The sequence below is a fragment of the Vespula pensylvanica genome, chromosome 5, assembly GCF_014466175.1.
Source record: "Vespula pensylvanica isolate Volc-1 chromosome 5, ASM1446617v1, whole genome shotgun sequence".
NCBI lineage: Eukaryota > Metazoa > Arthropoda > Insecta > Hymenoptera > Vespidae > Vespula > Vespula pensylvanica.
Window position 1 is genome coordinate 1,156,811 of NC_057689.1, and position 10,000 is coordinate 1,166,810.

The 10,000-nt window shown below is 41.6% G+C and overlaps 1 long non-coding RNA gene across 1 annotated transcript in view; it reads left to right on the plus strand.

The window, feature by feature from the left end:
• Positions 1 to 4,868: 4,868 nt before the first annotated feature.
• Positions 4,869 to 10,000, plus strand: part of LOC122629503 — a 6,510-nt gene continuing 1,378 nt past the window's right edge. Inside the window, exon 1 of the long non-coding RNA XR_006327280.1 lies at positions 4,869 to 5,987. This is a non-coding gene — a long non-coding RNA (uncharacterized LOC122629503). The remainder of the gene's footprint in view (positions 5,988 to 10,000) is intronic.

Below are 10,000 nucleotides of genomic sequence, written 5' to 3' on the forward strand. Positions count from 1 at the left end.
AGAGAGAGAGAGAGAGAGAGAGAGAGAGAGAGAGAGAGAGAGAGAGTAGAAGAGAGAAAGAGAGAAAGATAGAGAGAAGGAAAGAGTCTATAGACTCGATATAAACGCAAGATCTTTTGTTTTTTTAATATTATGGTATGAAAAAAAGTTTCATGTGATATACAAAAAAGAAAAATAATTTATGAACTTTCAAAAATTAACAGTTTAAAAAATATGCAATAATGATAAGTGAAATAATCGATTGATTCTAAAAAAAATTTGTTACACTCATAAACTCGTAATATTTTTCAAAATGATGATAAAATAGTATAGTGTGACGTATGGTAAACGTAAGTAGGCTTTTGGATTTTCTTACACATACCTGCACGAATTTTGCCTATCAATGGGGGAAACAGATACAGAATCACAGTAATAGTTCCATTGTGTTCTACTAGATGACGCTGTAAGTCAGGTCCGTCGATGCACCTGTTGGTATGCAATACCGTCGAACGTTCGACGTTGAACGTTTTACGCGATATAATACGCTAGATAGCGCTGTAGGTCTAACAATCGATTATTTAGAATCGATACTAGTCAATTTTGAAAATGAAACTAAAGTGTTTCGTAATACAAATTTAATATAATATGAATATCGAGCATTTAGAAATATAAAATTACTCTGTATCGATCCTCGTAATCGATAAGTTCAAATAGAAAAAAATAGTATCGTGAAAACGTCACGTTTACTTTCTACTTTTTTTTTTTCGTTATTTGTTTGTTTTTCTCCTTTTGAAAAGTTGCAAAAGAAAAAAATCATTTTCTAGTTCATTTTAACGTGCGTTTTAGATCTAGATGAATCACTCGAAAGTACTTAACAACTTTATCCAGCATCCGTAGAAGGGAGTAAAGCTGGAGAGAGGTTGTTTCGTGTTCCGAATGGAATAAGAGGCGTTTGGATTTTACGATCGTTTCTCGGTGCAGCTCGTCGACGGCTTTATGGTGCGGAGAGATGACTAAAAATCGACAAACAATCTATTCCCTCTCTCGCATTGCAACGCGTGCGTTTAAGTTCGTTGTGTCGTTAGAGAAAGAGAAAGAAAGAGACAGAGACAGAGAGAGAGAGAGAGAGAGAGAGAGAGAGAGAGAGAGAGAGAGAGAGAGAGAGAGAGAGAGAGAGAGAGAGAGAGAGAGAGAGAGAGAAGAGAAGTTGGACGATGATAAGTTCGCCCGAGGCTGTGGTGGCGGCGGCGGCGGCGGCGTCTTTCTCTGAAAATTTCGGCGTAACTCAAAAGCCAAGTTAAACATGGGCGTGTTTCACTGAGCGAGAGTCTGTCGGTAAATCCGGTAAAGCGACGAAAGCAAATCCCAACGCGAGCGAGTCGCGCGAGTCCGACGTATAAAGCTCGCAACTTTACGTTAGTCTCTAATGTGTACGTTCGTACATACATCCAAACTTCTCGTAGATAAAAGGGGAGAAAAAGAAAGAAAAAGAGAATGAGAATGAGAATGAGAGAGTATGCATGCTTGTGTGTATGAGAGAGAAAGAGAGAGAGAGAGAGAAGAGTTGTAAAAGCGTTATTAACTTTACGGCACGAGAAAAACGTATTAAAGGATTCGTGTATTAAGAGCGCATCCGAGTTTATACTTCTCTCGAATTCACTATTGTCTCTCCTCGTTCATTTTCCTAAGAATATTTTTGCATTTTTTCCCTTTATATCTTCTTAAAAAAATTAATTTGTTCAACGAATCGAAAACGAGAGCTCGATTTCCCAGCGGAAGAAACTTTCGATATATTTCAATCCGTAATGAAATAGAATCCTATCTTCGCTCACTATAATTTTAAGAGTGACAAATAGACAGAAAGAGAGAAAGAGAGAGAGAGAGAGAGAGAGAGAGGAAGAGAGGGAGAGAGAGAGAAAGATAATTGTGAAAAAAATGTACGAAGACGAAAAGAGATAATTTTCGTCGTCACACGACGCATTATTTCTTCCGCTGATAATTATTAATGATGTCGCGTAAAAAAAAAGTTCCGCAAAAGTTTTTTCTCTTTCTTTTCCTAGTTGTTTCACGTATACGACGACGAGTACACACCTATGTAGATGGATTAACGACGATACCTGTCATTATGTTTCTCTCCTTATCGCGAAACGCGACAAGATTAGTTGACAAGATTAGCGTTGGGTGTTATTAGCGATATTAATAACACGATGTTCGTACGTTGAAAAGCCGCGCCTTATTGTTCCAACACACATATTATTTCTTTATAGTATCTTCAGTTGGGCCTGTTCTCCGAAATGGAGCTGACACGAATCTTCCGACATTTGTTTTAATATTTTTAATATTTTCCTTTCGAAATTCTTAAAACATTCTTCATTCTTCGTCTTATCGACTTATCGGAAGTTACTCGAAAAAGAATAAAAAAGAAAAAAAATATATGTATATATATATATATATATGTATATGTATATACCTAAGTACGTGTGTGTCGTGTTCGTAAAAGGCAATGAAGGGGATGAGGCGGCATGGACGACGAGTCGAAAACCGTGCTCGGCTTTTACGGCACTCGCAATAAAGCTTAAGTCGCTCGTAGATTTGCGGCCGGAACGTTACATGTACACATGTAGGTATGTATCTATGTATGTATATACGTGTATATATATATATATATGTATGATGAAAGCGGCATTGCCAGAGCACAGAAGAAGCGAAGATGTCCACGATTCTTCGTGGCTTTGTCCTATGCCAATTTATATCTTACAAGGGACAACCCGTTCTAAGTATAATACGAAACAAAGTCAACAAGTTCCTTTAAACGCGAAGATTATCATCGATTTGTGATTCTATTACGAGAACGGCGAGGTTTAACGACGATAATAGAAACGCGATTAACGCGAAACTATTTATCTTACTTAGCAATCGAAATAATAAAATGGAACGAAAGAATTTATCGTTTTTTTTAAGTTTCTCGAGATATTGTTATATAAACTTTTTGTCGAAATGTCAATATCGAGTAGAAATCGTCTGATCGGTCCTTTCCTCGTTATCTCGTCAAGATGAGAGGAAGAGAGAGATAAAGATAGATATATATAGAGAAAGAGAGAGAGACAGAGAGAGAGAAAAGGGAGAAAGTGAGAGAGAGAAAGGGAGTTTACAGTACCAATTCCTAGGTACCTAATCTATCGGTCGAAAGGTATACCATGAAACGAGGTGGGATTCCTTTCTTTTCGTTGCTTGGAAGACTCGTGACAATATTTGTCGCGAGCCTGGCCCGAAGCAGCCGACGAACGCGATAGCGAGCTAGGCGGACGCGCGCGCTATTTGCCCTGGTAACATTCCCTACGGGAAGCCGTCTGTTTGTCGAGCCTTTGTTTCCGCCAGTTTCCGTTTCCTGCGCCAACAAGGCGGCACCTCTGTGATCCGCCGACTCACCGAATACGCGTCCTCTTCTTTTCTTTTTTCCCTTTTCTTTTTCGTTTTTTTTCTTTCTCTTACTTTTTCCTATTTTTTTCTCTTTGTTTTTTTGTTTCTTCTTCTTCTTCTTCTTCTTCTCTTTTCTTTCTTCGGTTTTTCGATTTTTTTTTTTTTTTTAATTTAGAAAGCAATCGATCTCGCGATAATAACCTCAGTCTCTCCCTTCGTTCTCCTACGAGATCCTTCTCTTTTCCCAATTTTTCTTTTTCGATAACGAGAGAGTCGAATTCGTAGGATAAATATTTCCCTTAGGAATTATTTATACGAGGAGTATATGAGATTTATACGAGGAAAAATTTGTTCTCTCTCTCGTGATCATCGTTATTGCTTCATCAAACTCCATCTTCATTTCTATCTCTTTCTTTGTCGAACTTATGCCGAGGTCGAGCAGTGGCTGGAAGGATCGGAATCCACCCTCGCGTTTCGTCGGCGTTTTCTTTGTTGCTCGTCGTCTCTTTCCCCCTTAGCTTTAACGTTAGTAGCAACAGCAGCAGAAACAGAGATGAAGAAGATGAAGAAGATGAAGAAGAAGAAGAAGAAGAAGAAGAAGAAGAAGAAGACGAAGAAGAAGAAGAAGAAGTCGAAGAGGAGAAGGAGGAGGAGGAGGAGGAGGAGGAGGAGGAGGTGGAAGAAGAAGAAGAGGAGGAAGAGTCGGCAGTGGATCGAGATCTCGCGAGGGAGGCGATCGTCGCGTCCGCGTGGGATCGCCCAATGAAACGATACCGCGAGATTTCAATGGGCGTGGCTCCAAGAGCTCTACGTCGCGTCTGGGTCCGTGCTGGGACTCGTGATACTGGTGGGGGAAGTCGCGACGGTCCGTTTGGTGGGGGTAGCTCGCGGACCCGAAGCCGCGCGAGCGAGCGAGTCGTCTAGGTGGGGGTAAGACGACTATACGACGACTACTGTGCATTTCCCACGTGCCCTGGGAACCCCCGCGGCATCGCGTCAGCCCCCGCTCTTCTTCGCTCTCTTCTTCTGCGTCTCCTCCGTCTCCTCCTCCTCCTCCTTCTCCTCCTCCTCTTTCTTCTCTTCTTCTTCTTCTTCTTCTCTTCATGTTCCTCTTTTCCTCCTCCTACGATAATTCTCGACTTTTCGCGTCGTTTCGATCTTCCCTTCGTTTCTCGATGGAATTATTTAGAAAAAATGTATTCGCGATTCTTTTCGAAATTCTCTAAGGTCGTCTTTCTTTCGTGGTGGGCATAGCAGCTACCGCTGCCGCGGGGGGTAAGGTTTACGGCGAGAAAGAAGGATAGGTGCGGAGGAAGAGGAGAAGGAAGAGGGTAGAGGTGGCCGAGGTCGCGCGCTCGTGCTCTTCGCGTGGGCGAAGAGGGATGCGCTTTCTTGGTTACGTCTCACGGTTACGAGGGCGGTCCTAATGGCGGAGCCATGGAAGGGATCGGGAGGGGCGGGGAGACGCGGCTTTGCTTCGAGCGGGAGCTCAGGAAGCCGCGTCGTCGAAGGATTTGTGAGTAACCGCGCTGCTATTCGGCGACCAAAGAGACAAGGACGCATGCAGAGAGCCGGGATAAGGAGCGCTACCACTTCTTCCACTTCCATCCTTCCACCTTCCTCCACTTTCCTCCTCCTTTTCCACCTCGTGCTCCCGTTCTTCCCCTACCCTCCCACCATCAACACCAACACCGACAACCACTCACCACTACTATCTCGAGGAAGAAAGATCCTGGAAGGTTCCTCATCGGAACGAGGGAGGCTCTCTGCACACCTACGACAGCCGGTGGTCGCATCCGTGAGTCGGCACGGTAGGGAGATGTCTCCCGGTCCTCCTCCAACCAGAATAAGCGAGAGACAACGCCGCCGCCGCCGCCGTCGCCGCCGAAGAATACGAAGACGAAGACGACGAAGACGACGACGACGACGACGACGAGCACGATCACGACCAGGACCACGAGGAGGAAGAAGAAGAAGAAGAGGAAGAGGAAGAAGAGGAAGAAGAAGACGAAGAAGAAATAGAGGAAGAAGAAGAAGAGGAAGAAGAAGAAGAAAAGAAGAAGAGGAAGAAGAAGAAGAAGAGGACGACCAGGACGAAGACAACGAGTACGACTTGCCGGGGACCTTTGGCGGTTACACACCGCGTCCTACCGTCCTCCGGTGTGCCTACCTATTCGGGCTACCAGCGATCCCGTCGACCAAACGGAGCTTCAGTCGACGCCGCGCATCCAAACGGTCCAGACCTGTCAGCCCGGAAGATAGCCGCGCACTATCCCGAACACTTCTCTTAGACAACTATCCTATATATACATATATATATCCAGATCCTATTAAGTCTTCAATTTCTCATCAAACTTTTATCAACTTTTAATTATTTCCTATTGCCTACTCGTGAATCATCGAGTACGTCTACGTCCCTTCATACTCGCGAGTTTTTTTCGCGCTTTTTCCTTGGAACATAGAACATAGAGGGAGGGAGGGAGAGAAAGAGAGAGAGAGAGAGAGAGAGAGAGAGAGAAAGAGAAAAAAATAGAACGTGTTCACGAGGAAGAAGAAAATCCGAACCTCTTGAAGAATCCTCTGGATCGGTAAGTTACTTTATTGTTTCTTCGATGTAATTAAATTGTTTTATATCTTGTAAGATTCGAAAACAAACAAGAGGGATGATAATCCATCCTTACGAGAGAACGTTATATTGATTCCCCTTCTTCTTCTACTTTTGCCTCGAGTATAGGTGGGAAAGGGTGTGGTTCACATTCGTGAAAGTCTCTGGTAGCGGTCGGTCTAAAACCAGTAGCTGGCAGAAGGGCGGTGCACAGTAGCGGCTTTACTTTTGATTGGCTACCGCCTGTTCCGTTGCCTGACACGATCTAAGATACGCGCGTGCTCTCGCCTCAAAACAAACCTAATCTTCTTATCTATTTATTTTCAAGGATAAGTCCCCTACTTGATATCGTACCTAATAGTTATCCCATTATAAAAAGGCACACATTTTTTTTTTTTTATTTCTTTCTTTCTTTTCGCTCTTTTATTTTCCTTTATTTTACTCTTTTTCCTCTCGACAGCAATTTTTTTCATAACAAAACCCGGGATAAAATCGAAATATTCGAATAAACATTTTACGAATGTACATAATTGAGAAAAAGAGAAAGGGAGAGAGACGGAAAAAGACAGACAGTAAGAGAAAGAGAGAGAGAGAGAGAGAGAAAGAGAGAGAGAGAGAGAAAGACGGAAAGAGAAAGGTAGAGAAAGAGAAAGAAAAAAGTACTTATATTTCTTTGTTGGTTCGATATGGATTGATAGATAATTCTTTAGATCGATGATCCGCGTTTCCACCATATCGAAATAAAGCAAGACAAAGAAGGAACGTTCGGGTTGGTGCTTCCGAACATGACGAACCGTCGAATCCGGTGGAGAGGGTGCGGTTCTCTCTCTTTTTCTTCCTTTTTCTCTCTCTCTCTCTCATTCTCTCTCTCTCTCTCTTTCTCTCTCTCTTTCTCTTTGACTTGAGTAGCAGCAGCGAGTGGCCCAAAACCGGTAGCCGATGGTAGGGCGGTGCACAGTAGCATCTTCTCTTTGGTTGGCTACCGTCCTCCGCTGCGTGCTGAACGAACGAAAGACTTCTCCCTTTCTCTCTCTCTCTCTCTCTCTTTCTTTTTCTTTCTGTCTGTCTTTCTCTCTCTTTCTCCCTCTGCCTACTTCTCCCTTCTTTATTCCAACGTGCACGCGAGAACGAGTGCACACGCACATCGCTCGGCCTCTCTTTGGTTGGCTATTCCCAGCGGGCTCCTTTGGTTGGCTGCTACTTGCTCCCTCCGTCAAGCCCTACGCGATACAGTCCTTCGTATCGCGTGCTCGCCAAGGGAAAACTGATCCCTTCCAATCTTCTTCTTCTTCTTCTTCTTCTTCTTCTTATTCTTATTTATCTTCTTGTTCTTTTTTCCTACTTCTTCTTCTTCTTCTTTTTCTTCTTCCCTCTTTTTTTACTTATCATCATGTCGTCGTCGTCGTCGTCGTCGTCATCGTCTTCGTCTTCGTTATCATCTTCCATTTCTTTTCTTTCTTCTTCATATTCCAAGGTCACGAACGAGAATTTTCTTCTCTCTATCTCTTTCTCTTTCTCTTTCTAATACTTTTTTAATCTCAATTAGTTTATGGAAAACTAATTGAAACTCGGTCGGTAGATCGATGTTTGATCTCGTTCTAGAGATTAATTTTGTCTCGACTTTGTTTTTTGTTTCCTTGTTTTCTTTTTTGAGAGATAAAGATAGATAGATAGATAGAGAGAAAGAGAGAAAGAGAGAAAAGAGACAACATACATCCCTTTTGTATCCACGCGTTTAAATTCACAATCAAGTATACATAGGTACTAGAAAACGATACAACTCAATCGTATTTTCAAGACACGTATCTAACCAGATCACGAGAGGTTCAACCATGATGGTGGTAGTACTTGCTTACGTACGTATCACGTTATCTATCTAAATACTCGACGGTGAAATGCATGGGTATTCGTATCACGAGGAAGTCGTTTCACTATTCCAAACGAGACGCTCTCCTTCTTTCTTGTACTTTGTCAAACAATATTTACAGGTCACGTTAAATTTGGATGAAATTTACGAGTTACCGTGACATTTTTTTTGTCTTCCTTTTTCTGTTTTCTTCTTTTTTTTCTTTCTTTTCTCTTCTCGTAGATTTTTACATCAATTCATTCGGGGGAAATTCTCGTAGAAAGTTTCTTGGCAAAATCCTTGGATGAGACGAAAGAAAAAAATAAAAGTAAAAAGAAAAAAGAAAAAACAAAAAGAAAGAAGAAAATCTAGCACCGCGTAAAGAACAAAGTTGATATTATCCGACATCCGCTTCGTTGGCTAAGAGTAAACGAGTATTATTATATTAACCATAAAAAGACGTGCCGTCTTCTAGATCGCGACGGTAAAAATGTGAAAAAACAAATGACGCTTTATCTCCTTTCAAAACTATTTGCATAAACTTCAGTTTACCGTGGTAAGAGATGTCTTAGGTGCGTTAACTCATGAAAAAAGAGAGAGAAAGAGGAAGAGAGAGAAAGATCACACATATAAGATATCTATCTATCTATCTATCTATCTATCTATCTATTCTATCTATCTATCTATCTATCTACTTTGCCTTTTAACAGAAAGAGCTATGGTCTCTGTATTTGTCTAGCAAATTTTCATCGGTTTCACCCGTGGCTTTCGCTCCGACCTTTCGATTCTCTTAACACGTTCTCTCTTTCTATTTCTCTTTCTCTCTCTCCTCTCCCTCTCTCTCAGCCTATGTGCGATCGTATTTAAATACTTCCTTACATTAAATATCCTTATCTAATAATCTCTCTATCATATATCGACCCATCATACCCATTGTGTTTTTATGAGAAACGTACGGTAGCCAGTACGTACTCATATGTACTTTACATACATAGAATTTCTTTAAGAGTTTAGATTTAGAAGTAACAGTTATGTGATTCTAAAGAGAACAAAAGCTATCATAAAACTCGCATCGACTATTTACGTACATTATCATTATCATAAATTATCATACATTAGTCTATGTTATATGGAATAGAACTCAATTCTTAATCCGATTAGATTCGATGTGTAGGAGTGGAAAAAAAAAGAAAAAAAAAAAAATAAGAAAAGGAAAAAAGAGAAAAGAGAAGCACAGAAAAAAAAGAAGATAGGTACCAAGAGACAGAGAGAGAGAGAGAGAGAGAGTGTGTGTGTGTGTGAGAAAGAGTGTGTGAGAGAGAAAGAGACTAGGAACGTTTAACGCAAAAATGAAAAGAGAAATAAGAAGGAGAAGAAGAAGAAGTAGAAGAAGAAGAAAAGACCCGCCCCAGTCGGACGTTTGCGTTTTTAAACGGACAACTTGTGAGTGGGGGGGATAGAGAAGCGAGGGAGAGAAGCGTGACTCGTGCGTAACACGCCGCTCGGATTAGGCCCCCACTTTTGAGCCTTTAGCATCGCTAACCAAGTGGGCTACGCCCAGCCACGCTTATTACTCATTCGGACACGCCACTTTATTCGAGCGTGCGTCGTGCTACGCTCGAGCACAGTAGCATCGTTGCTTTTAGCTGTTCTGTCTGTGTATGTGTGTGTATTTGTGCGATGTATGTATGTGCGTGCGCTACAATGGGCACAAACGTGATCGGGGCCCCGGGGGTCTATTATGTTCAACTCCAACTCTCTTTTTCTCTCGTTATTACTTCGCGTCTTTCGATATTACGAAAAAGAAATAGAAAAAAAAAATTAGAGAAAGAAGAAAAAGAAGAGAAAAGATGAAAGATAGAAAGGAAGAAAGAAAGAAAGAAAACGACGAAGCTCGTTCATCGCTACGATGGAGTCATCCTACACGAGATGAGTTTTCTAATAATAGAGAAGATCAACGCGTTGGATGATGATAATTTATGTCCACTCCATTTGTATACTTGTAAGAAAGAGAAAAAGAGAGAGGGATAGATAGATAGATAGATAGATAGATAGATAGATAGATAGATAGAGAGAGAGATAGAGAGAGAGAGAGAGAAAGAGAGAAAGGGAGCTTTCTTTTTCTCAAGGAATCGATCTTGAAGCGCGAA